At 43.6% G+C, this 25,454-nt stretch overlaps 1 long non-coding RNA gene across 4 annotated transcripts in view; it reads left to right on the top strand.

Moving 5' to 3' along the window:
• The first annotated feature begins 3,019 nt into the window (after positions 1 to 3,019).
• Positions 3,020 to 25,454, top strand: part of LOC112656585 (uncharacterized) — a 73,575-nt gene continuing 51,140 nt past the window's right edge. Inside the window, exons 1-3 of one of the 4 annotated variants that reach the window (XR_004812565.2) lie at positions 3,020 to 4,505; positions 9,996 to 10,218; positions 17,096 to 17,215. This is a non-coding gene — a long non-coding RNA (uncharacterized LOC112656585). The remainder of the gene's footprint in view (positions 4,506 to 9,995; positions 10,219 to 17,095; positions 17,216 to 25,454) is intronic. The other 3 variants (XR_003134478.3, XR_007408868.1, XR_003134479.3) reach the window with 3 other exon arrangements.

Consider the following 25,454-nt stretch of genomic DNA (forward strand, 5'->3'; position numbering starts at 1 on the left):
GAGAGGTTGAGATGGGGGAAAATGCCACCTTCCAAACGAACTGCTATTAATACTCTCCCAGACCTTTTTCCTATGCAACTATTTTTATATTTTTCAAAAGTCATCTTCTCTTACACATACTATTATTAGCTGTTTTTCACTTAACAATATTCCGCGGCTATGTTTCCATAACAATCTACTCTATTTCTTAAGCGGCTGCATAGAACCTGGTTGTATGGGTGCACATTAATTGACTTAACCAGCCTTCTGTTGCAGCACTTTGAGGTTGTTTCCTATTTTTCACTGTCATAAATAACTTGGAGATAAATATCATTTTTACATCTTTTTAAAATTTGACCAATTATTTTCATAAAACGAATCTCAGTATTCTTGGGTCAAAGATGTCCACTTAGAAACAAGACTGTTTCCACTATAAAAAAGCAGAGAAAATGCTTCTCCCAAGCCCAGTCCCCATAGTTATTTACTGTGGCATATTTGCATGTGTTTCGTTAAGTGGTGGTTTCATTAAAGGTTAGTGAGACACAGGAAGGATAACATCCTATTAAAGTAACAACAGCAAAAAACAACTCCTATTTAGGATTTTTTTTCTGATTCCTCTTCTGCTTCCCCTGCTCCCTCCCTCTCACTGGCTACTGCCTTCAGCCCCCTTTACCTCCTTTATCAGACCCAGAATGTGTCTTCTTTCCTTTGGAACTTGGGTGACAGGCTGTCCTTCAATTCTGTTCTCAGTTTTAGGTGTCCAGAGGGAGTCAAAGAGACCTCATACCCCTACTGATCCATTTAGAGAGAAAGAGGGGGGCTGAGAGAGAGAAAGCGAGAGAGGAGGGAGAGGGAGACAGAAAGAGAGAAGAGAGGGAGAAGGGGAAGGAGGGAGACAAACAATTTTGCTACCAATAGACATAGTGGACACTGGGATCCCTTTGTTTTATTTCTGAACCTCTGCTATGTTGTTTCACTCTTGTAGCTTTATAGTACATTTTAATCCTGGGTAGAGAAAGATTTATTTATTTATTTATTTATTTTGGTTTTATTTTTAGAGATTTATTTATTTATTTTATTTATTTTAGGGAGAGCATGTGTGTGTGCGAGTCAGGGGAGGCGCAGAGAGAGAGGATCTTTAGCAGACTCACTGGTGAGTTTGGAGCCCTTCAGGAGCCCTGAGATCATGACCTGAGCCAAAACCAAGAGTCGGATGCTTAACCGACTGAGCCACGCAGGTGCCCCAGGGCAAGACTTCCAGAACTATTTTTTTTTTTTTTAAGATTTTATTTATTTATTTGAGAGAAAGAAAGCATGAGCAGGGCCTGAGGCAGAGGGAGAAGCAGACTCCCTGCTGAGCAGGGAGCCAGATGTGGGGCTCAGTTCCAGGACCCTGGGATCATGACCTGAAACGAAGGCAGACGCTTAACCTACTGAGCCACCCAGGTGCCCCAGGGTAAGACTTCCAGAACTATCTCTTAGAGGATCAGTGAAATAGGCAAAGATCAAGAGAAAGGGGAAGCAGAGGGATTTAGTGGGGAGGGAGGAGAGGATAGGAAACCACCTTCTGACTGGTAAAGATTTTGGAGCACAGGGACTGGTCCCATCTCCCCAGGGCAGGGGGAGTGTTGCTGGGGTATCCTCAGGTTCAGTCAAAGCCATCTGCTCTGCTTTCTCTCATGTCTGGGTGACAACAACAACATCCACGTAACTGAAATGAGAAGTCCTAGGGATAGAGCAAGGACTTTAGCCAGGGTAATAATTAAATTGCAACATCCTCTGTGTACTTCACTGATGGAAGGTTGATCATGAGGAGAAGAAAAAAAATCCTCAAATTACTCTAGCCATGGCAAACCTGGTTCTCTGAATGTCACCCAAGTATGAAATGCTCACATTTCTTAAGTAGCTTTTCCTTATTTTGATTCCTAACAAGTTCTATTTCCTCTTAAAATTGAAATAAATATTGATTTTTTATTGTTGTTGTTGATGAACAATTTCTGATGTAGAGTCTTCCCATTTTTTGAGTTTTACCCTACTACTGTACTTCCTATCCTAAGCAGAAATTGATTTCGGGAAGTCAAAGGATACAATTCTGTTGAACGGTTTTCATTTTACAATGATAGCTTAGTAGTAAATGAGGACATTAGAATAAACATCATGAGGTCCTGGCTGTGAGCATCAATAGTGTTTTTTTAATAGCTATTAGAGTTATCGAGTTTTCCATTTTACAATACCATTTGTGATTATGCTGGAGTGAGCAGAAAAGAGGAGGCTGTGGTAGTATGGATCTTTTTTTTTTTTTTTTTTTGATGCATTAAGGAGGTGTATTGGATTCAGAATCCAAGATTTTGGTTTTAGATCAAGCTCTACTAACTATGTTTTCTCAGTGCACCATTTCTTTTCTATGAATCTCAATCGTATTGCGTATAAAATAGGGAAAATAAGACTTGCTTTACCCATATTGTGGATTGTCCAACAAACTGAAAAAGATAATTCATGGAAAGCCACATTGTAAAAGGTGAAGCATGATCAATCTTAAGGTTCTACTGTTAGATTATTCCTATAAAGTGCCGCACAATTACCTAGGAATACAAAACATTGGTCAAATTACTACTGCATGGTATTTCGTAAATAACCCATTGAACCCACTAATTAATTTTTGGGCCTGGTTAGAGCAGTCCCAATTTATTATTTGTAGTGATGGTCACATCATAAGCAAATCTAGGCTCTTCTGTGGGTTGGTTTGCTTTTCCTAAGAAGAATCAATTGGCCTTTGATACCAGGGCATGGAGGACTGGATACTACAAATCTGTGGTTCCTAAGTTTGGGTTTCCATGAGACTCAGGGAACTTTTAGAAAGTGCTGATTCCAAGTTCTCACTCCAGAGCTACTACATCAGAATCCTCAGCAGCTGGGGCCTCCGAATCAGTGCTTCTAACCAGCTCCCCAGTGCTTCAGATGCACAGCTGGCTTTACAGCTACACCTAGTGTAGGAACAAGGAGGTGAAGATTCTGTTTTTTGCTGTACTAGTTGATTCTGTTTGGGCCTTACTTTTTTTTTTTTTTTTTAAAGATTTTATTTATTCATGAGAGACAGAGAGAGAGACAGAGACAGAGACACAGGCAGAGGGAGAAGCAGGCTCCATGCAGGGAGCCTGATGTGGGACTCCATCCTGGGACTCCAGGATCACGCCCTGGGCCCAAGGCAGGTGCCAAACCTCTGAGCCACCCAGATGTCCTTGGACCTCACTTTTGAGTTTAGTAAAATGCCTGTCTTTTTAAGCTGTGATCAAAATCCAGGAGAAGATTCTTCAGATACTTCGGTAGACCTGTAAACAAGGAAGCACTTAAAGCCCATCTGAAGATTTAAACTACCCTGACTGCTTTTGTTTAATAATTGGGATTCTGGAAGCTTCTGCCTGAAAGGAGTCCCATAGCTAAAGAAGTTTGGAACCCATTAAGAATCCATGACCCTGACTTGACCTTCCAGCTCTGACAATCTTTGGTTATATAGCCACACAGTTCGAATGCTCTCAGAGAAGGTGGTAGAAAAACTTTCTTTTGTTTTGCGTTCTGGTTATTAAAAGTCAGCACGAATCTTTGCAACATTGAGAGACCAGCTTTGAGGATAATTTGGGTCTTCAAAGAACACTCCTCTGCCTCCTTGCAAAAGTTGTGTTAAAGCAATTAAATATTATCTGAAGGAAAGAAAAAAAACGTAAGCTGACTACTGAATAACAGGAATCGTGTTAACAAAACAATCCTTACCCCGGGATCAAAGCCAGAGAGAGGCAGGGAGATGCTATGCAGGGGATAAGAGGAGAGGGGGAGATGAGGAGGTGTTAGGATGGCTTCAGTTCAATTAGGGATGCGAGTGCGCAATTTGGGGATAGTCTTCTGAATTCAGAACAATAGCTGGCAACAGAAACACGAGTGGCCCCACGAGAACTCACGATGCAAGAAACACTGGATTCTGTGTCTCTGTTCAGACAAGGGGCCAAATAAAGGAACAAAACAAACAAGTGGACATAATTGTTTGCCATTCAAGGGAGCCACAGACCGCTCAGCATATGGTGTGTGGAGATTCCGGAATGCACGGGCAATCTCATTTGGAACGACTATTCTTGTTCCAGAAGCCTGGGAGCCAGATGAGCACGAGGCTGACTGAATGATGAGGTGGATCGTACTCTCCATTTCCGAGGCAGAAACATTCTTTCTCAGCTTCAGCGCCCAAGGTATTCACCAGACTTGGCTCCAGTGGACATGTACTGTTTCCAAAACTCAGATCTCCCCTGCAAAGGATGAAGAGGTGCCATTACTGAAGAGATTTTGAAAATATGTTAGAGACTGAAGAGAATCTCCAGAAAGGAGGGGCAAAAAGTCTTTTGAGTAGCGTTGGAAATAAGGGCATGGAGTCCTCATAAGCCAGTGGGCGCATGGGATGCCTGGTTGCTCTTGTTACCCTATTTGTGGAGCTCTTAGACAACAGGGAAGATGGAGCTGTGGCCCCAGAGGGCCTGCGAGAGGTAACCACGTCTTAGTCTGTGGGAATTCCTGGCTTAGAAGCAAGGATTTGCTGAGCACCATGCTCTCTGGGGGCAGGTAGGAGAGGCTGGACATGGGTGTTAACAAATCTAACTCTCCAAACCTGTGTGTACCTAGGGAGTTAGTTCCTTGCTTTGGGCCATGTTACAAGGGGCAGAAGGAGAAATTCTTAGGCCAAATACATCTGGGAAACAGTTGAAGTAAAACAGGATTTTTTTTTTTTTTTTAATTGCAGGACTTCTCATAACCTTTGGTATTCTAGGAAAGGGATATTGTAGGCAGCATTTTCCAAGTGATTTGCTCATGGAAACATTTATTTGCATGGGATCACTTGGGACTAATGTTCTCTGGAACACACATTGCAAAGAAAAGAAACCAGGTCAAAGAATCTTAGGGACCTTAGAGTCTGTTTCCTCATCTTAGAAATCAGATTATAGATCCTGAGAGAGAAAACAGTTTCCCCAGGATCACACAGATGGTTTTTGGCTCGTGCTGGAAGAGAAAGTAGGATCTCATGTAGAAAGTAGCAGGTCCTAGGGATCTGGGTATATTCTTTCTACTATATCACATTGTACTTGTCACTGACCTTTTGTACAGGGATTCGATGCTATTCTTTAGTAAAGCTGAAGTCAGGAAGGAGAGATAATCAGGAGACAGATTTTCAAGGGGTTTGAATGCCAAGTATTTCTGAATTTTATCCAACTATGTTATACTTCCTCTTGGCACTTACAGCACCATATCATCGTTGCTGGTGGCGGATTATGTTATTTTGCTCATATCTTGCTGTTTTTCCCATCTTTGCTATGGCAGGTGGGGTCCACTTCCCTGTCTCATTGATGTTGGGCTTGGCTATGTGTTATGGGCTGAATTGTGTCCCTCCTAAAATTCATATGTCGAAGTTCTAACCCAGTACCTTAGAACGTGACTGTATTTGAAGATAAGGTTTTTAAAGAGGTGATTAAGTTAAAATGAGGTTGAGAAGATGGGCACTAATCCAATATGGCTGATGTTTTTGTAAGAAAAGGAGATTAAGACACAGGCACAGAAGGAAGACCAAGTGAAGACACAGGGAGAAGGGGACCATCTACAAGCCAAGGAGGGGAGCCTCAGGAGAAACCAACACTGCCAACACCTTAATCTGGGACCTCTAGCCCCCAGAACTGGAGACTGAATGAGACAATAAATTTCTCTTGTTGAAGCCACCCAGTTTGTAGTTCTTTGTCACAGCAGCCTTGGTAAACTAATAGACGTCTGCAATAGTGTTCATGATGGGTAGGTGGCTGTCATCCAAGAAGTCATCAGGAACCCAGGCCTTTCCCATCTTGTGGCTCTGCCATCTTGACACGTGATTCCCAGAGTCATTGTGCTTGTCTACAAGAAGATAGTAGTGGGGGAATGGTTTTTATGGGTGACATCTGGAAGTTGTGGTGTATACCGCTTCCACTCACAATCCATGGTCAGAACTTCGTTCATGGACACACCTACTGCGGAGGGTGCTGGGAAGTGTAGGCTGGCTGTGCACCAAGGAAGAAGAGGAAACGGATTTGGGGATTAGCCAGCCAGTCTTGGCCATATCTCTTAACTATCCCATGGTAGATTGCATGAGAAAACAGCAATGACTTCTCTCAGATTATAAGGCTAGATAGAAAGGAGCATATACTTTATGTCTTATAAAAGAAACTGTGCTGGTAAAATAAAATAAAAACAAAATAAAACCCAAAAGCAACTGTAGAGAAGTGTGAATATAAAAAGTAGTAACCCCATTTGTTCTTTGTCTCCCAAAGCCAGGCCCTGGAGGAGACCAGAGCCTGCCCCATGGCCTCATGTGTAGGGTCATCCCATCTGCCAAGGTGGTTTGGCTGAGTTGTGTGAGGTGAGGCTTTATGCTGGTGCGCCAGTAAACAACTGCCCAAGGAGTATGTCCCTTCCCTAACACAAAAGTCACTTTCCTTGCCCTGTGGGTGCCCCGATTGGAAAACTGCCCTGATTTCCACACACAGGGAAACTAATGACACTTCCATTTCTGACTGGTATTTATTTGGTGGCAATGGATTGAGACTCAGACAAGGTCAGGAGGTCAGAAAAGCACTAGATCGTTCTGGCTGAGATGAATATTAGCTGGAGGAACAACCCAGACACACGCTCAGAAACCGTGATGATTGCTGTTTTTAATGTTGGTGGTCTTTCCAAAATAAAACACAACTTTGACAGTAGCTCCAATTTGGATCTAACAGTTGTATTTGGACTTCCTTGCTTTTCTCCTTATCCTAGAAAATGTTGATTGAAACTTACCTGTGTTTAAGCATAGGGCAGTTTAAGACAAATTTTCTCATTTTAGGCAGAGGTAAGCTTAGATGGCTTACCATCAAGTCATTTCTTACAGGGAGCATTTGCTCTAAGCACGGGAATATCCCTGTGGTGTCACCCTCCCCGACATGTGCGACACTCTCCATTGTCTCTTGCTGTTGATTCTCCCGGTGTCTCTTATCTCCCAGGAACACTTGCCTTGTTCAAGTGCTCTTGCCTTGTTAGAAAATAGGTTTTAATTCTCTTAAGGTGAAACATTTCCCTCATTTGCTTTTTCATTCATTCTACAGACATTTATCAAATGCCGTTCAGTGCCAGGTCCCCAGAATGCTAAAGTGAATAAGACTGTCTCTGCCCTCCAACCCCTGGAGTCTAGTGGGGTTGGTCCCATTGTCACAGAAACTTGTACTGTGTATTATGGGGAAGCCAGGTTATCTTACCCTGTGTTCCAGAGGGTGGTTGGATGTAGTGAGTGGAAAGATTGAACATAATCTTGATATTCTTAAAATTTAAAAAGTACATACAAATGTAAATAATTTCCCTTGTTACTATAAAAGGTAGTTGAACAGAAGTGAGGATAGTATTTCTGGAAAATAGTATGTTACTCAGAAATGATGTAGAGTGAATCATTGACTTTGCTAGAGAGTTGTCGTCTATTAAATAAATTATTGAACGCATTAGGGGCAAGCCTAATAGGAAGGAGTCTGTATTTGGCCTTTTCCTTCTTCCTGCCTGCCTGTCTGCCTTCCCTCCCTCTCTCCCTCCTCTATCCTCCCTCCCTCTCCACCCACTGCCTTCCTCCCTCTCTTCTTTTTTTCTTTTTTAATTTAACATTTATTGAAAACCTGCTGCAATTCATGGTGTTCTATATCTAGGATTTTCCAGTATAGACCCAATTTTATATAATTTTATTACTTTTTCAAGAAGATATTTTATTAAATATTCAACTAAATGTGATTTGGCTTCAATATCCTTGTTAAACTTTTCACATAACAGAACCCACAAAATGGGGGAAAAAAACCCCCCACAAACCACCCTTGCTAGGCCTTGGGATTTTGTCTCTGGTTTGGGCAATATGGCCCCTGGGTTACAGTTAAGGTTCTGGAAGAGGCTGGAATGGGATAGTGTGGGGACATACAGGTGAGTAGGGCTCAGCCCCTGTTATGATCTAACAGGAGAGATAATGTGAAATGAAGTCTCTGTCATAAAGGCATGATTTGCTGAGGGCACATCACATCCTTTATTGACTTCCCCGGCCAGTCTTTTGGGAAGCATGTGGAAAGTGAGAAAAGTGGGAAATTGCATCCATTTGATTTTATCCCTGTACATTTGTGTTCAAAACAACCCTGTAGACAATGTTTCCCAAGAAGTGGCTTTTTGTTGATTTGATAAAATCCAAGTCACTCAACTCATTGAGAGAATTTGACTTCCTCTGTTGTAAATCGTGGAGGCCCAGAAACTATGGCCATCTGTTTTTGTAAGACCCAGGGGCTAAGAATGGATTTTACATTTTTAAATGGTTGAAAGAAAGTCAGAAGAAGAATATTTCATTACTTGAGAAAATTATATGAAATTCAAGTTTCCGGGTCCATAAATAAAGTTTTATTGGAACACAGCCATGCTTATTAATTTACATATTGTTCATGACTGCTTTTGCTACAATGGCAGAGTTGAGTATTTGTGATAGAGGCCATATGGCCCAGAAGTAAAGCTGGAAGTATTTATTATCTGGTCCTTTAAGAAGACTTGCTAACCCCCTGATATATTGCTTTATTTCAGTGGAGAAAAGTTAAAAAAGGCATCTTAACACCTGGCCCCAGAATCTCTTCTAGAAAAGGAATTGTCTTTATTTAGAAAAATCCTCAAATAGACCATTCAGATGTGAAAGGACAGGCCTCAGGGTAGGTGGGGAGTAGCACTTAGCTGCTTTGTATAAAAATGGACGATTAATGTCCCTGTCCCTATGCTTCCTGGTAGGGTTAGAAAGCAGAGGGCTCTTAGAGTAAAACATTCAGGTTTGAATCCCACCTCTCTATGACTTTGGGCCAGTCATTTAACCTTTATGAGCTTCAAGTTCTTTATTTGTAATATGGTGAACCATAGTCAAATTTTCCTCTCAAGTTTGATGATAAAATGAATTAATGTATATAAAACACTTAGCATAGAGCCTGGTGCATAGTAAACTTACAATCTTTTCCAGCTGTGATTTATGATTATCATGATTACATTTATAGGATACAGGAAATTAAATGAAATAATATATGTTAAGTCCCTAGAATACAGGCCAGCAGAATCCCTTTTAAGACACACTGATGATCAATCCTTCTTGGTCTCTGATCCACAGATGTTCAGACACGAATCTGATGCCAGAGCTGGTATCAGGGACCCCCGGAGGGTCTGGATAGTGTGCCCTTGGATGTGAAAGATGAGTGTGATTAATAATGGGTTTTAGCACAAGTTGTGTCTTTCCACAGAGCTGACCTCATCTCCTCAGAGAGTTGAACAGGAAGAAATGGGTTAGTGGTGCGATGGGAGGTACAATATTTAGAAAGACTCTAAAGATAGTGATGGCTGTTTGATTTTCCAAGAAAATAAAGGATTTCTTCTAGCAAATAGGAATATTTAATTTCATACAACAGAAGCCAGGGGACATGGAGTGTTTTTTTGGTGATGGCGAATCCTTTAGAGCTTGTATCCTCAGCAAAGGGTTTCCATCAACTATTCGTTTAGAACAAGCGCTGTTGGCTGGCCTAGAAGCTGTTTTCAAACCCTGTGTTAAATGAGTGTGCACCATTCTGTGTGTGAGTAGTTGTTCAGAGCTTGGATTCTAGAGGCCGAAGGATAAGCCAGATTCAAATCATGGCTCTGCCATTTATTAACGGTGACCTCAGACAAGCGATTTCACCCATCTGTGCCTCACTTGTAAATCAGGAATAAGAATAACACCTACTTGTGGTAGCCAGCTGGCCCCCAGTGATCCCTACCTACCAGTACTCACACCCTGTGTATCTCCTCCTACACTGTACCAAGGTCATCCAGGTGACCAAGAGAATATGCTAGAAGTGACATGGATCACTTTGATATCAGGTTATAAAAGATACTGCGGCCTCAGCTTTGTTCCCTGTCTTTCTAATCTGTGTACTTTCTGCCTCTCCTATTCTCAGATTACTTGCTCAAGGTGAAGCCAGATGCCATGAAGCCAGGACACTCGGGCTGGCTGTAGAGAGATCCACATTGGCGGGAACTTAGCCCTGCCAGCAGCCACAGGAGAGGTGGATCCTCTGGCCCCAGATGACAGCAGCTCCAGCCCAAGTTCCATCTTTGTAAGAGACCCAGAGCCAGAACCACCCAGCTAAGCTTTTCCCCAAATCCTGACCCACAGAAACTGTGAGACAAATGTTTTTGTTTATTTATTTTAAAGAAAGATTTACTTATTTGAGAGAGAGAGAGAGAGAGGAGAGAACATGGTGGGGAGGGGCAAGGGGAGGATCTCAGACAGACTCTCTGCTGAGCATGGAGCCCGACTCGGGGCTTGATCTCACGACTCCTGAGATCCTGACCTGAGCAGAAACCAAGAGTTGGACGTCCATTGGACTGAGCCACCCAGGCGCCCCTAAATGTTTAATTGTTTTAAGTTGATACATTTGGGGGAATTTGTTCCATAACTAATACAGTACCTCATAGAGTTGTTGATATTTACAAAGTTCTAGAACAATACCTGCCACACAGTAAACACCATGTAAGCGTTTGTCAAAGGTATGCATTCACACGTAAATACATACCTAACTGGGGGATTAGGGTACCGGAAGTGCAGTTTCGGTTGGTCAAAAATTCACATAATCAAATCTTGGCTGTTTCAAAATCAAAGCCTTCTGCTTCCTTGAGGGCAATCTTGCCTGTTTTCATAACAATCTGCAATAAGGAGGAGACTCTGATTTATATTTCTCGCCGAGGAGAAGAGATATTGAAATGGTAAGCGCCTAAGAAATTAAAAGTCATTTCAGTTTTTCAATTCATTACTTCTAGAAAAAAAATTCAAGCCCAGCTTCATTACTAGTGCTCCGTTTTAGTGCTGATGATAATTGCAAAGGCAGTATTTTAAATTAGAATGTATAAGACCACATGTAATTAACCTGTACAGAAGGGCTGAGACTTCATATTAGACTATTAAATCAATCCCAGCAGAATCACTAATGCTGAGCAATTGATTTGAAAATACTGTACAGGCAGAGTAAAGAAGCGGGATGCTAATTACCATCCACGAGAACTGAGCACACTCCTCGGATGTAGTTAGAGTGGCAGGCTTTTTCCTCTGGCCCTTAACCCACTCAAAGCTGAACATGCAAATTGGTTCAGCCTGAAGACTTACAACACCCTGAAGTTCAAGGCAAGAGAGGGTTTTTCTGCTGCTCTGTGAGTGTGAGGATCGTAAGGGGACTCTCAAACCATTTGGAGGCCATGACTTGGAAGGCCAAGCTTGGGTGCCTGCCGTGGGGTCCTGGTGAGGAGTCCCAGGAAGACTCTCTCTCTAACATTTCTTGGTGCGGTGGACATGAACTGCTTCCTCTACCACTTGCATTTTGTGTACCACCCCCTTACACGTTCCTCTCTCCGCTCGTCCCTATTCCTGTTTCTTCTTGTTTCCACCCTGCAACATCCATTTACTTGCTTTATTCTTTCTTTTTTTCACCGAATCTATCAAATGATTGGCAAATACCTACTGGCTTACCCAACAAAAAGAGTAAGAGCAATTGCTTACATTTAATCTCTGGGGCAGAGAATGCAAGCTGGCTATCAGAATCCAGGGCCTGCTTCCCCTAGAGGGATGACGTGTAACCAGGCACATGGCCAAATTATATTTCCCAGACTCCCTTGTGGCGACATGTGGCCACGTCCTTTCATGGCACTGTAAGGGGAAGTGATGTGTGTTGCTTCCAGGCTGAGCCCTTTCCAAGAGTGGGTGTTTATATCCTCCCAACTCCCTCCTTTTGCCAGCTGGATGCAGATGGTGATGTGGCCCCAGAGCCACAAGATGTAGTGAGCCTGAGCTGTTGATTTGTCACGTGGGGTAAGGCCAAAGTGAACCAGGTTCACACTTCTGGGTCTATCATGTGAACAAGCAATCTTTTGTGTTTGGGCCATTGTACATTTTAAGGTCCCTTTAATTTACTCCCACTAAGGTTTCCATGTACTATCTCATTTGATCCTCATAGCCATCCTATTGAGGGCATCACTGTTATTCTATTTTACAGAAGAAGAAACAAAGGCTGAAGGGATGAAACAATGTGTCTGAGGACACCCAGATAGTAGATGACAGACCTGGCACTGGGGGTAATAAAGAAGTTCAAAATGTTATCTTTGGGCAGTAGTAAGCTACAGGTTATAGAGGGCCAGACCCTTTATAACCAAGAAGAATCAGAGAACCAAGGGATGCCGATTCTTTCAGGCTGCCACCTGTTCTGTTGGTTAGTGCCTGTCCCAGTGCTGTTGTTAAATATTTTGACTACTGGGGCACCTGGGTGGCTCAGTTGGTTGAATGTCTGCCTTCGGCTGAGGTCATGACCCCAGGGTCCTGGGCTCGAGCCCTGCATCAGGCTCCCTGCTCAGAGCTTGCTTCTCCCTCTCCCTTTGCCTGCAACTCTGCCTGCTTGTGCACATGCTCTCTCGCTCTCCTGCTCTCTCTCTCAAATACATAAATAAATAAAATCTAAAAAAAAAAAAAATTCTGACTATTACTCTTGCTTAAGACAAAATGGGATGACTGATGCCTCTCGTCTGTGGTTGTGAGGTTCTGTGGGGACTCCAGAGTGAAGAGGATGCTGACGATGTGAGGCCATTCTTGTTCCTTCAATGCAACGTGATGGGAACAGGACTAACACTTCTGGGTCTTCTATGTTGCAGTGCAGTCAATCTGAGTCTGGCTTTTAAAATTTAAAAAAGTGTTAAAACAAATTTTTTTGGGGGTAGAGGTAGGAAGGATAGTCGGGGTCAGTCTTTTGTTCTTTGGTTGGAGGTAACTTAGGCCCAATAAGGTTAAACTCAAACCAGACGTGGTTATTGGCACTCCCCTAGTATCTCAGGTTGGGTTCCTTCATGTGTGTTCATGTGAAGTGACCATGATGATTCTGGATGTTCCCCCCAGGGGGTCCAAATAGGGGAGCAGAGGAATAGGACGAGGAGGAGAGCTGAGCAGGGGTGAGAGTCCAGGTGATGTTCCAACCTGTTGGGTGACCAGACTCGTAGCAGGCAGGCCTTGGCTCCTGCTGTCACTCCCGGGTACCCCCGGGCCTCCGAGTGGCTGTGGTGACCCAGGGGGACGTCCTCCGCAAGCACAGAGGCTGGGGGCAAAGGGTGTCACAGCAAACCTGATAGAGACCCGGGCAGACGTGGGCAGAAGCTGCTGCACCTCAGGAGAGGGCACTTGTCCACAGGAGCTTGTGGCTTGCCTTACTCCTTTTACTTGCCCAATTTCCCCTCTTCCGTGTGTTAACCTGGGCTCCAGCCCAGAAGAGAAGATCCCTTCTATTCGTGATTGACCAAATCATGAACCAAAGAAAATGACTGTTGTTGTTTTTAGAGGAGAGGAGGGGCAGAAGGAGAGGGAGAGAGAGAATCTCCATGCTGGGTGTGAAGACCAACGTGGGGCTTGATCCCACAACCCTGAGATCATGACCTGAGCAGAAGTCAAGAGATGCCTGACCATCTCAGCCACCCAGGTGCCCCGAAAATGACTTTTAGCCACTAAGTTGTGGGGTATTTGTCATGCAGAAGTTAAAATCTGTGTCTTGGTTGAAGATTTTAGGTGGGATAGGATCAGCCTTATGTTGCTTTAATTGGGGGTTAGTTAAGTCTAATAGTTTAGGAAAATAGTGTTCCCCCAATGTGGAGTTTAGGGTCAAAACCTCAGTTAATAATAATATGTTGCTTCACTTTGCTAGAGGTGTGTTGTGTTGAGGTCTGGGTGGAGAGAAGATAAATTTCCAGTGAAACTCTTTGGAGTTGCCTCACGGGTCCCCCTGTGTTTGTGTTAGATGTTTTCCTATCTAAATCTTTGTGACATTTCACACATATTTGAAGCTGGAAAGGCTCATTAATGGTTAAATTTAGAGGCCATTACTTTATTGTATTGTCAGTAAGAAAAGGAATCCACTAATAAGATTTAAAATGCCTTTTGGGGCACCTGGGTGGCTCAGTTGGTTGAGCTTCCAACTCTTGATTTCGGTTCAGGTCATGATCTCAGGGTTGTGAGGTGGAGCCCACCAACAGGCTCCTAGCTTGGTGGGGAGCTTGCTCGGGATTCTCTCCCTGTGCCCCTCCCCTTGCTCATGCTCTCTCCTTCAAATAAATAAATAAGTCTTTTTAAAATATGCCTTTTGTTTATTTGCAGTTGGTGAGATCTACCTGAGGAAGGTTGCATGCCAATGCCACATTAAACAAAGAAAAGGAAAGGAAAAAAGAATCCTAAATTCTTTATTAGAGTCTGACGTGACTGATTTCAAAAATTCTTGGCCAAAAAAAAAAAAAAAAAAAAAAAAAAAAAAAATTCTTGGCCAAGACCTCAGTGGAGTTTGTGTGCTGTATTTAGTTTCTCAACCAGAAACCTTCCATGGAACTTGGAGATTTGGAGGAAGGCAAGTGAGGATCTCACCTGAAGCCTTCAGGGGGGCCCAAAGTTGCCAGGATATTCGGAGTTCAAAGTTGAGGAATTCGTTTTTCTTCCTTCACTTGTCTGAGATTGAAAATCAAAAGTGGGGTTTAGGGATTCAAAGAGATGATCACCCAAACAGAATTTATGTTCGATTTTGAATAAGCAAGTACATTTCAGGAAATTAATGAAACTTGTTGAGCTTTAGTGTTTGATGGACTCAAACTTCATGTGCTTTAAGATTTATTTGGAATTGTTCTCCCATTGGAGGCATAGTTATGACTGTTTTACCTGGCTGCTAACTTAGATACCCTCTTTATATTTGGCTGATTAGACACGTCTTCCAAGGGGTAGGGTCACTGCAGATCTAGTGTTTGGACTCTTGTTAGGTCCCTGAGTCATGACTTACGGGCTGTCTCATATTGATGTGTTAAGCTCTGTCCTTCAATTTCCAGGTTACACTGTGGTTTTACAGATGTTTCAGACCAGTCTTCTTGTGTATTAGTCCAAGGGAGGGACCAAAGCAAGACACATGACTATGGAGCAGTGAAGTGGGGGTGGGAATGCAGAGTTCTGTTATTATTTTAGCTCCCCAAGGCAGCAGGGGGTACAGGTTCTATCCCAAGCAATAGGTAAATTCAATCATGATTGACACTTTCAAGAACCTATTGGTGTCTTTTTCCTTTAATCTTTCATGTCTTCTTCCCTTCTTCTCATATTCAGTGGAGTCTGGGGTTATTCTAACAGAGGTTTAGCATTAAGAATGGACATTTACAGTGGCGCCTGGGTGGCTTAATTGGTTAAGCCTCCGACTCTTGGTTTCAGCTCAGGTCATGATCTTAGAGTCATGACATGGAGCCTTGTGTCAGGTTCTGTCCTTAGTACAGAGTCTACTCTCCCTTTGCCCCTCCCTCCCCCTCTCTCTTTCTCATTCACATGCTCTTTCTCTCAAATAAATAAATCTTAAAAAATATAAAAGAATGGACACTTACATATGTCTTGTGGAAATTACACTTCATAGCCTTGAGCTTAGAGGACAAACATCTCCCTAAAAGATACGAGCTCTTATTAGGTTGAGCTCCATCATGTGTGAGGCGCTCAGGTGATACTTTTGCTTATCTTCGTATTCAGGTAGAGATCCTACAGGTCAGCAGAAGCCCTGAAACTGGCCTTTCCTAGACAGTAGGCTCTCATCCATATTTCCTAGAACTCATAGATTTTCCTCTGAAATCTACATTTATTGTTTGGTTGCAACAACTGTCTTTAGCAAACCATGTCACCTGGGATTTGTTATGGCTCTGGGTACAAAGTCACACCATATTAAAAGTGCCATATTTTTGTGTTAGCCACAGACTATATTGTAAGTAGGAGTCACACGTTTGGTCTGTGGGCATGCCTGGCCATTTATCTGAATACTTTCTCTGGAGAAAAGTCTTTATTGATGAATGAATGAATGAATGAGTGAATTTCACAGTATTCATGAAGAGCCTGCTATGCCCCAGGCACTGCTAGAAATGCGGCATAAGACTAGCTCAGGTGAGCAAGATGGGCATGATCTTCTTCTTCAGGGAGTTTAAAGTTGAGTGGGGGAGATACTTATACCACAGATAAAACCCCAGCATAGTGGGGGGTCATGATCATGATTCCCAGGAGGACTTTCTTAGGGCAGGGTGAACAGGGAAGCCTTCTCTGAAGGGGAAGGCATCGAACCTCCAGCCTGAAGGATAAGAAGGTACCCTTATTGAAAAAGGGAGGTCAACGGGTAGGGGAAGGGGGCAGATGACCTCAGAGAGGAGTGGTTCATACTTTGCAGTGAATGTTTTGAGGGTGATTTATTACTTCTTCCTGGTGTATCACCTCTCAGCCTTAGCTCTCATTGGGGATTTCCAGGCTCAGTGGACAGAGGGAAGGTATTTGTTTGGGAGCTGAGGATCCTTACTGAGCACACCTGCTCTTACCTTTATGGACAGGTTTAACTGAAGGGGGTCTCCCGGGAGTTCTTGGATACAGCTCAGGCCCCACCCCCTGCCTACTCCCACTCCTCACTTGAATGCTGTTTTTAGCTCCACTGGAGAAAGGAGCTCTGAGGCTAACAGGGCCATGCATGACATTGTTTTGCCAGGCCAAATGGGAGGGGGGTGGGCCTGGGCTATTTAGCTGCCCTAGAGCTTGGTGGGATGGGGTGTAGGCCTCTAAGTGTACAGAGGACGCCTGGGGAAACACAGCTCTTGAATCCCACCATTGGCTCTGGTCCCACTGAAATCACCCACTCCTCTTTCTTGAGTCCCAAGCATAAAGGCAGGGCAACCCGAATGACCACCAAAGAAAAGAGGCACAGTCCATGCGTGCAGGCGCACACGCACGCATGTACACTCAATCTAGAGAGGGTGGGGCAGAGATCCTTTCTTCAGGCTCTCTAAGCTCATTTAAAGTCTTAAGAAAATTCCTCATAGGCTCAATTTATCTTTTAGAAGATCAATTTCTTTCAGAGGTGTTCTACATCAAGGTTATTTACATAGATTTTGCTGGAGGGAAGGGTATTGCTTATCCAACAGAAAGTAAATCCACTTTTCTTGTTTTTTCCTTTAAAAAATTTTTTTTTTCTTTTTTCTTCTCTAGAGCATTGGAGACAACTCAGCATCCATCTTTTTTGGAACCTGATGCTGAGCTCCAGTGCCTCATGTCCCTGATCACAGTGGCCTCTAACCCATGGCTCATCCAAATCCCTCAGGGCTCAGGGTAAGCACGTTTTCACTTGTTAGTCTATCCACTGGGGAGTCACAGGACATCTTAATGTAAGTGAAGTCAGATGATATTTAGGGAGAGTTTCACCAAGTGTAAATCAATGCCTTGAGGCTTTGGGAGTATTCCTTCTTGTCTTTTCTCTTGGAATATGCAGTTTAGACCCCATGGGTATGGTTTAGCAAGATCTCAAACTAGAAACTTATTGAAAGTAATCCCCAACACAACTCCAAACTTTCTTTTTTTTTTTTTTTAACTCCAAACTTTCTTGAGCATCTCTGTCAGCAAAAAAAGTAAAGTCTAGTTTTTTATCCTCAACCAATAAATGCGCATACCATCCAGTTTGTCCACTCCAATCTGGGATGGAATGAAGTGTTACAGCTCTAGGTCAGGTAATCTCTATTTTTCTCTGAAGTGTCATGGGATCCACTAAGCCATCACTGAACTCCACTGGGCTTGTTATGCATTTGCTCTGTGCCATGCACTGTGCTACGTGCTGGGGATGTAACACTGTTCAGGATACAGCCTCTGTATCCTTGGAGAACATCAGATCTGCCCTGGGACAGACAGGTAGAAAGAGGTAGAAAAAGGATGAAATAGGATGAAGTAATAAGGATAAAAGGGAGATATTTATATATTATAGATTACAGGAATGAATAGATGGGAAAGGAAATCTTTCTCCAGTGAGTGGAGGATGCAATGGGTGATTTGTTCCCTAGGAGATATTTGGCAATATCTGGAGACATTTTTGATGATCAAAATTGGATGTTGGGGGTTAGTTACTACTGGCATCTAATGGGTAGAAGGATGCTGCTAACCGTCCTACAATGCATAGGACAGCCTGTTACGAGGAACACTTACGTGGCTCCAAATGTCAAGAGTGGCAGGGGTGGGAAGCAGTCCTCTAGGGTCTGAGCTGGGCCTTAAACATGGCTGGAGTCTACCAGACAGCAACCAGGGAAGGCTGGTTTTGCAGATGCTGGGGGGACCAGACTGAGAAGAGGTGAGGCTCTGGGTTTGAGGGGCTCAGCTCACAGTGTTGGTGTTCCTGAGTGGCTTCAGGGCTGGTTCCAGGTAGTCCCTGCTCCCACCATGGTGCAAGGTAGGGCTAACTGGGTAGGAGAATGAGATTTCTTCCTTTAGATGGTGGCTCAAGAGGGAGAATTGAGGAATTTGATCTCTTGGCCCTGAAGAGGTGGGTCCAGCATGTCAGGAAAGATAACACTGGAGATAGCAAGAGTAAGAACATTACCCTCAATAAGTGACTTAACTTGGGGATCCCTGGGTGGCTCAGCGGTTTAGCGCCTGCCTTTGGCCCAGGGCGCGATCCTGGAGTCCTGGGATCGAGTCCCACGACGGGCTTCCGGCATGGAGCCTGCTTCTCCCTCTGCCTGTGTCTCTGCCTCTCTCTCTCTCTCTCTATCTCCATGTCTATCATAAATAAATAAATAAATAAATAAATAAATCTTAAAAAAAAAAAAGTGACTTAACTTGAGCCTGTCCTTCGCAAGGCTAGTGAGGTGGCCAGACCATTTATTACATATGAGCACTTGAGCTAGAGACTTAGGTGCCAGGGTGTAAACCTGTTCCACCCCAAGATCTAGAATGGAAGCCTGGAGCTGTACCATTGACTCTCTGTTGTCTTTTTTTTTTTTTTTTTTTAAGATTGATTGATTTTAAAGAGATATAGCGCGAGAGAGAGAGAGAGAGAGAGAGAGAGCATGAGCAGGGGGAGGGGCAGAGGGAGAGAATTTCCTGCAGACTCCCCACTGAATGTGGAGCACAACACAGGACTCAGTCTCACAACCCTGAGATCATGACCTGAGCGGAAATCAAGAATCGGATGCTCAACCAACTGAGCCACCCAGGCACCCGAACTTTCTGAAGTCTTCTGGACAGATGCCAGAAAGATATTCTTAAATTAAGTGAAACACCATTATCTGAATGACCCCCCAATAACCCTGTGAGGTTGTCCCCAGAAGGTAATAGTACATTTAAGTACAATAGTATGAAGGAAACTGAGACTCAGAGCAGTTTGGGTGCTGCTGATGGGGAGGGTGGAGAGGCCAGAGTCCTGGTTTGGCTGGTGGGCCAAGGCTGAGCTGTTTGCTGGAATTGTCCATTGTCCTCGTTCGACTCTGTCCTCTAGGAGAATGAGATCTTCCACAAAACCTCACCCTAAGGTAATTGTTTGGGTTTGCTTCCTGCCTCCATCCATATAGATCTACAGTTGCAAAAATAGCATGATTGCTGTCAAGTCCTTTTGCACGTGTGATGTGCTTGTCCGTGTTCTGCATAGATCCCGTGAATCATTTTAACGAGCTCATCAAGGTGGAGTGCCATCATTTACCTATCAATCCCCCTCCTTTGGTCATTTTAGAGGCTTCCAGAGTTTCAGGATCACGAATATCATTGTAGTGAGCATCTTTGTGTAAATAGATCTTTTGTTTTCTTTCAAAGATCTCTTTAGGATACATTTCCAGCAGTGGGATTAATGTGTCAAAGGGTATGAATATCTTCAAGTTTTCTGATATATGTTGTCAAATTGCTTTCCAGGAGTGTAGCAATTTACATACCTGACATGGATAAATGAATGTAGCAGGCGGGCAAAATGGTGCCAGCATTGAATATTATTATTTTGTTTTTAAACTTTTGTTCTTTTGCTGGTTTAATATATATAAAAGGATCTTAATTTAAATAAATGGGATATGCCTAGCATGCACTTTGGCACATGGTGGTTGTTTCCCTGCCTGTTATGATCCCTATCCTGCTCCTTGGACAATAGCCTAGACCTTCTGTCTGTCCTGTACAACCTCCACCCCCCATGTGACCTTGGCTGTCATCACTCGCCTGTGAGTGCCTGGTCTTGGCTTGGCCCACATGCCCATAAATGTTAGGCATCCATGGTAATATTGAGCATCTAGGCCGATCCCTTGTGTGGCATAGGGGTTGAAAGACTGCTTCTATTCATCTCTTGGTTCCTCAGTTTATCGTGACCTTGGACAAATAATGTAATTCTCTAAGCTTGGGCTTAATTGAGGTAACGTATGTTAGGCATATAGCATAGCTGCCTGATACAGAGTAACGCTATGTTAATAATTATCAATTTTAATAAATCATGTCAGTCTTTGAGATAGGTGATGTTCGGTCCACATTTTACAGTTGAGGCATTGAGGCTCTGAGGAGTTAAAGTACTTTGTCCAATATAGACAATGTAACTTGGTGTGATCTCTGGCCCTTTCTCTCTGTAGCTCTGGTGACTGGGCCCTGGGGGTGGGAGGAGTATTCATGAAAGCCCTCTTGACCAGGACAGATGGCACTAACCTACCTATACATGGAAATGACTGCAAGCCACAGACGAACGGATCTCTAAACCCAAACTAAATGAATTCCACACTGCCCCTTGCCTGGATTCCAAAAATGCCAGCAGCTGCTGTAGTACCGCCTGATCTGAGGGGAAGTAGGGCCGAGGGAGAGTTAGGATGGAAAGGGATTAATCTGAACCAATTGTGGTTAAACTGTCTTACCTCTGAAAATTTTACAAACATGTGTGACCAACTGCAGGACAGTTCCGGGCCTTGGGAGGGGCCGGCTGTGTGAGGGTCCCCAAAGCTGAAGCCCCATTTGCTTTGTAGTAAGTGGGCCTTGAGCCTGGTCTCTGGACTAGCCATCAACCAGGCATGGCATGGGCTAGTTACTTTTTGATGGCTTGTCCCTTTTCTCTGAATTAAAACTTTGTCATTAGCATCGTTTCAGTTTGAGAGTTACTGCCAGGGTGGAATTACTCTAATTAAGAGGAAAAGAAAAATATGTTGCTAGTCATTAATTTTTCTTGATTAGAAGGTGACCCAGTTTGAGGTTAAACGAAGAGGACGGAGGTAGTAATTTAGCACCCTGGGGGTTCGTGGAGATTTTTGTGAGCGGGAGAAGCAGCAGCTGGAACCTGGATTGCCAGCTGATTTGAATTCATAGCCACTTGTAAATAGATGTGTAAGAGATCTTCAGGAATGGTGTGCTAATTTTTAGAAGGAACAAAAGCCAGGATGCTACCGATGCCACATCTGTGTCCCAATACATGTTCGAAGGCAGGCTTTTTCTCTTAAACGTAAAAATGTTATATTTTCATCTTTCCTTGATTTGAGGATCTGGGCCTCGACTGGTCTACCTCTGGAGAGCAAGAAACTTACCTTTAGCCTATGCCCACAGCATTGAACGTATGTTAACATAGCTCCGATGTGTCATCTCCTCCCTTAATACCCGACACAACATTTCGAGGCTTCTGTGATGAGAGCAAAGCATCACCTAGTGCAAAGAGCACAGACTTGGAGCCAGAAGACCCGAGTGCGCGTTCTGCTTCCGTATTTGCTAGCCCGGTGACTTGAGAGTTAATCTTTTTTGGTCTCTCTGAACGTGTTTCCAATATTACAGACCGAGTTTGAGGAATCACATGAGGTAATTAAATATATGGAGTTACAAAGGGGTATACAGTTGTTTTCATGGTGTCATCAAGTTCTCGGAGGACTTCTAAATGGGGGACTTTGGGCAGCATCTTTGGGAAGATGAGGCAAGCATCTGAGTTTTCATTCTAAGGGAAAAGCTGCGGGAGTTACAAGATGTGAGGCATCTCCCGGCCAAGGGGAAGGCTGCCTGGGTCTCCAGGGCCCACGCGCCTTCCCCTTTCCTCTGCTAAGGCTCCCATGGCCCCAGAGACCATGCACATTTTGGAGAGATGTAACTTCATAATTTTTTAATGATCCATGGCCCAAGTTTAAAGAAGAAGTGGTGGCTTGTGAAATTTTTATTTATGACATGATTTTCAGAATTCAGTGTTCACAAATACTGGCACGATTGAATTTATGGAAGCGGAGGAGGCTATTTGACTAGGTTATCCACGCAGTTTACGATGTTGCCCGGTGGAGGTGTTAGAATCTGGCTGCAGTGTAGGGCACCCTGATGGCTCCTTGTGCTCAGCAGACACTTATCCCGAAATTGTGTTGTGACTTAAGCTGAAAGGCTAAATGCCTGGAGTTCAACTTGTAACTTAAATAGGTTTCAATTTGGCTGAAGCAAGTTTTGTTTTCCTGGGTCTATTCTTAAGTAGTAATTTGATTCTGGTTTAATTACCATTGTCTGCTCCTTGTTTTTGCCTCCTTAGCATTCTTTAACCCATTAACATTTGAAATTTGAAGTGGCTATCTCAAGTGGAGAAAGAACAATCTTTTTTCTTAAGGACAATTTCTTATGTGGGAAAGTTTATAATTCACAGTTATTTGCAGTTGGTGTCAACTGGTGGAGCAGGCGCCAGGGGTTGGAACAGAAGCTGTGAGGGTAAGTGGGGGGGGGGGCCCGCAATGGCCACCTGAGACCTCTGCCTGCTAGTGTAAATGCAGGCTCGACTAGCTCAGTGGACTGAAATCTTGATCCAGAGTGCTAACATAAAAATCTCCCTGGCACATTTTTCAAACTTGAGCTGCCCTTTGCAAACAAGGTGTTGCATTTATTTATTTATTTATTTATTTATTTATTTATTTATTTATTTAAGGGAAAGCCTGAGTATCTACAAGGCATAGAAATGATGGTTCATTTTAGAGAAATTCTGTGTGGCAAAAAGAAAATGACAATGTCATCAATTCAACTGGATTTTTCAAGCTTTTCAGAAATATGTAGAGAAACCCAGTGATTGAAACAACCAGTAGTTCCTAGAATGGGAACCCAAGTTCTTGAAAATGGAGAGCATTCAAAAGCGAGAACCTAGAAAAAAAGTTTGTTATACTGATTATAAATTTCTCAGAATGTGAGCCACAGGGTGGCAAAATGTTGGGAGAAAAGCAACTCTTAAGTGGAAGGTAACAGGCAGTTCCAGTTGTCCTCTGAGAGGACACTTCCTCTGCGTCTCAGGACGCAGAGGATGGTGACACACACTGGAGCCCAGGCCCACGTAGTGGCTTCCCCGATGGATGTCTGTGCTCTGGCAGACTTTATGATTTGGTGCCGAGCTCAGGTCTGGGTTGGAATCTTGACTATACCACTGACTGATCCTACAACCTTGGACAATTCACTTACTCTCTAAATCTGTAAAATGGGGATAAGATCATGCATGGTTCTCAAGCGGTTATGAGGATTAAATGAGGTAATGTGTGGTTAGGGCCTCAGGCTTGATTCCCTCCTTGCTTCAGCCTCTTGGGGCACAACCAGCCAAACTGTCATTTAGAAAGAGAAGATGGTCATTCATGCTCAAGACAGGTAGGAGGAATCAGCCTGCCTTGGAGACTCTCATCCTCAACTTGGCGATGCTTGTCCTGAAAGGCCTTCTGTTTTCCCTTTGGCAGAGCCTGGCATCTTGTGACTCCAAGGAGAGCCTTGGGCTTGGGCTTCAGGTAGCACTCTTGGCCTTAGGTTCATCCTCCGTGTCCAGCAGACAAATGTTCATGTTTCCCTAGGGCCTGGGAGACAAATGGGGAAAGGTGAAACATGCTGAGGCCAGGAGTACACAGGATGTCTCGAGCTCCTGGGCAGCTCTCTCTGGTAAGGATACCATGTGGCTTAATCCAGGTGCTACTTCTGCACCAGAGCCAGAGTGAGAACACTCCTGCAAGCCTCACGAGGTTTTCCTTTTGCCTCCCCACTTCTGACTGAGGGATTAGGAACCACCTTGAAAGGCTCCCTAAGTTCTCCGTGTGTGATCTAGGAGGTGTGATCACTGTCCTAGACTCCTGGTGCTTGAGCATCAATCCCCTTGCAAGGGGGTGGTGGAGGCTACATCTTGCTTTGTAGCGAGTGACATGACACTCCAGTGAGGAGCTAATGTGTAAGTAGCAAAGAAGTAAAAGAGAGTCAAAATTTAATTTCAAATTAGTGATAGCATAATTTTAAATTATTATTTTAAAGGGAAGAAGTAGGTGACTATATACATCTGACTTGAGTTCTGGTCTGATTTTTCCTTCTATGCTCTTTGTTCTTTTATCAGTTAGTTGAGGCAAACAACTTTTAGGGGCTTTTCAACTTTCTTCTGATTTCACCTCCCCGGGTATTTAGTTTTTTCTTTCTAAAAGCAAGCGATGGCCCCAGGTGGGGTATGATCAGATTGTGGGTGTTTGGGGTTCTATATGTGCCTTTCCTTGCCCATAAATTGGGTGAAGATAGGAGTTCAAACCCAGGTTCTGGTCTTGTAAAGACCAAGAAGGGCTCACTGAAGTTAAGTGCAAGAGCAGTATCACCATTGATCTTCCCTCTCTGCCTTTAGTCTTGTAGGTCCCGGTTTCCAAGATGCACTCTGGGGCACCTGGGAACCCAGCTGTCTCCGTCCATTCCACAAAAGGGAAAGGGCAGATAACAGGTTAGCACAACAAGAGCTGATTGTGAACGATTGGTCATGGCACTTCACCTACCATATGCCAACTCCTGTGTGCCCAGCAGGGTCTTCTTGAGGCCTGGGTGGTGGGGAGCATGGGATGCACGGTGCTTGAAGCCTTTATGTTCGAAAGCTTAGTTTTGTCCTTTGAAAGTGGGAAATGGTTTCCTAGGAAATCACATTTTTGTCAGGATCAGACTGGAGAGCCTATACAACCTTAACAGAACTTTAGAATTTCAGAGGTGAACGGATCTGTCTAATTTTATTTTTCAAAGGAGGAATGGGAGGCCCAGGGAGATTCAGTGTCTTCCTGCATGTCCCATGGCACCTACCTTATGCTAGATCTGGCTTTGAGGGAGTGCAGATGTAGTGAGGATTCAAAGTTTGAGCTGTAAAGAAATAGAAGTGGGCAGACCCAGAACAAAACCCTTTGTTCCTTTTATAAAAGGGGGATTGCTATTGTTTCATGTACACATCATCTTGTAGGTAGGAAAAAGTCTCTAAAAACAAAATTCAATCATACGTTGCTGAATATTCACTACCTTCTTAGTGGAGAAGATCAGTGTAGTCAGAAAAAGTTCTGGGGCTGGAGGGAGGGTGGGAAGGGGTCAGAAGACCTAGGTTGAGACCCAGATGTGCCATGAGGCAATTCACTCTCTCTTCTTCGTTGCTAAATTCTTCCTCATTTGCACTATGAAGGGTTGGGCTGGATAATCTCTAAATAATATTATGACATTAAAGTTCTGGAAGTTTATGACAGTACAAGCAGTATTACGACGTAGTTTCTGCTGTTGTGTGACAGACATAAAAAATAAAAGTGATTTAAACAAGGTAGGGCTGTATGTATCTCTCATGTAAACGGTCAGCTGATATGGTGGCTCTGCT

The sequence above is a fragment of the Canis lupus genome, chromosome 37, assembly GCF_003254725.2.
Source record: "Canis lupus dingo isolate Sandy chromosome 37, ASM325472v2, whole genome shotgun sequence".
NCBI classification, from domain to species: Eukaryota; Metazoa; Chordata; class Mammalia; order Carnivora; family Canidae; genus Canis; species Canis lupus.